The 2500-nt window shown below is 63.6% G+C and overlaps 1 pseudogene; it reads right to left on the bottom strand.

Moving 5' to 3' along the window:
* The window catches only part of LOC126435465 (large subunit ribosomal RNA), a 7916-nt pseudogene that overhangs the window by 3218 nt on the left and 2198 nt on the right, over positions 1–2500 (bottom strand).

A 2500-nucleotide genomic window follows, 5' to 3' on the forward strand; every position in this document is an offset into this window, starting at 1 on the left:
CCACGCCGGCGCCGTCCGCTATCACTGTCGTGCTGCCCTCGTAGCACCGCTCGACATACTCGACAAAACAATCCGGCAGGCCATGCGCCTTCAGCACGGGGCGAAGGGCAGCATGATCTACCGAATCGAATGCCTTAGATACGTCGATCGATGCCACAAAGACAGAGCGGCAGGAGCGAACTGCGTCGGTGAGAGCAGTGTCCAAGATGAAGGTATTTTCCAACATCCCATCCCGAGGGATGAATGCCCGCTGACGTTCGTCCACAGCACATGCGCGCATCAGGCGTGACGCGAGAACCTTGTGAAAGGTCCGCGCCAACACCGAGCAGACCGTAATGGGGCGAAAGTCAGCGGGGGATGTTGGTGCAGCCGTCTTCGGGAGAAGGGACGTTCGCGCGCGAAGCAGGCGTTCCGGAAGGGCGCGGGCCAGAAGGAAGAGATTCATCACTTTCACCAGGACTTCGTGCGGCAGGCGCCGCAACTCCGCTGGGGTAAGGCCGTCCGGCCCGGCTGCTGATCCCCTGGGCGGCAACGCGGCGGCGACCTCCTCATGTGTGACCGGCCCCCATAGGCACTCGGGAGCGACAGGCTCCGAGTGCGGGAGGAGGCGGTCACGAATGAAGCCCGCGGTGGAGATGGGCTTCTTGGTGAAGAGGTCCGCCCAGAAGTCCAGCAGACCAGGGATGGCAGGTGGCGGCTGGAGCAGGGTGCCATCCAAGAGGCCGCGCACGCAACGTGCACGCGACCGTCGGAAGGCATCCTGCGTTCTCGCGTACTCCCAGCGGCGCCGCTTGCGCTTCTGCGTCGGCGGCGCGGCAGGCGGCCGCTTCGATGGTTGGCGCGGCCGCTGTGTCCTGGTGATCGATCTCTCCCCTCTGGACCCGACCGACGCAAGGGCATCCGGGAGCATGCCCAGGATGACATCGGGCGGCGTGCCCCGCCCCAGACCTATGACACGATCCAGGGCAGAGAAACGCTGGGCGGAAGCGGGTAGCCCCGCCAGATGATCCCAGATGGCGGCGTCAGTCGGCCCCTCCGGCGGCGGCCCGGTGGTGTCGGCCGCGAAGTCCTCGGCTGCGTCGACGGGCGGCGCAGCGGCCTCGCCCGCGTCAGGCAGCGGGCTCGCTGCTCCCCGGCGGGACGCCGGCTCTTCCCCCCGACCGATCTCAAGCGCCTCCATGAATTGGCGGACAAGCTGCTTGTGGGCAGCTTGCCGCCGTCGGCACTTGATTGCCTCAAGCGTTCGGTCGGGGAACATCCTGATGAGCTCTTGATTTACAAAGAAGAACCGGGCGTCCCTCTCGAGGAACAGTTCGGCCTCCGCCTTGGCGAGCGACAGGACTTCTTCCTCCGTCCACCTCGCGCGATGCCTCTCCGTGACGATCTCCGCGTTGGCGGCCGCAAGGTGTTGGCGGCGGCGATGGACCCCGAGACCGTTCTTGGTGGTGAAGCTGCGGTGGCACTCACTACAGGCGTATACAGCTGCAAAAGTTACAAGATTTTCGGCACGGCCGGTTGGCCGGCTAGGTGCTGGGGGAGTTGGGGTGGCACCTTCAGCGGAAGGGCCACCACTTTTTCTCTGAATACTGCCCCCAACTAAAAAAAGGGATAGTGCGAGGGGGGGCTGGTAACCCCCCCAAGCCCCTGGTGCGGTCTTCCACTCTGCGAAAATCAGCGGGCCCACGAGAAGGGGAGAAGACCGCAGGAGAGGAGAGGCTAAGAGGGCTAGGCCCATGTATTGCGCATCACTCTCCCTGTAACCATAACCCAAGGAAGGCACCTCGCAGCAGCAGCACGACTACATCAAGACCGCACTTAAGAGAGTCATAGTTACTCCCGCCGTTTACCCGCGCTTGCTTGAATTTCTTCACGTTGACATTCAGAGCACTGGGCAGAAATCACATTGCGTCAACACCCGCTAGGGCCATCGCAATGCTTTGTTTTAATTAGACAGTCGGATTCCCCCAGTCCGTGCCAGTTCTGAGTTGATCGTTGAATGGCGGCCGAAGAGAATCCGCGCACCCGCGCGCCCCCGGAGGAGCACGCTAAGGCGGACGCGGCCTCGCAGCAAGGAAGATCCGTGGGAGGCCAAGGCACGGGACCGAGCTCGGATCCTGCACGCAGGTTGAAGCACCGGGGCGCGAACGCCGCGCAGGCGCGCGCATCCTGCACCGCCGGCCAGCACGAGGCCGACCAACGGCGAGAGCAGACCACGCCCGCGCTAAACGCCCGCACTTACCGGCACCCCTACGGCACTCACCTCGCCCAGGCCCGGCACGTTAGCGCTGACCCACTTCCCGACCAAGCCCGACACGCCCCGATCCTCAGAGCCAATCCTTATCCCGAAGTTACGGATCCAATTTGCCGACTTCCCTTACCTACATTATTCTATCGACTAGAGGCTCTTCACCTTGGAGACCTGCTGCGGATATGGGTACGAACCGGCGCGACACCTCCACGTGGCCCTCTCCCGGATTTTCAAGGTCCGAGGGGAAGATCG

Source organism: Schistocerca serialis, unplaced genomic scaffold (genome assembly GCF_023864345.2).
Source record: "Schistocerca serialis cubense isolate TAMUIC-IGC-003099 unplaced genomic scaffold, iqSchSeri2.2 HiC_scaffold_1207, whole genome shotgun sequence".
In the NCBI taxonomy this organism is placed as follows: domain Eukaryota; kingdom Metazoa; phylum Arthropoda; class Insecta; order Orthoptera; family Acrididae; genus Schistocerca; species Schistocerca serialis.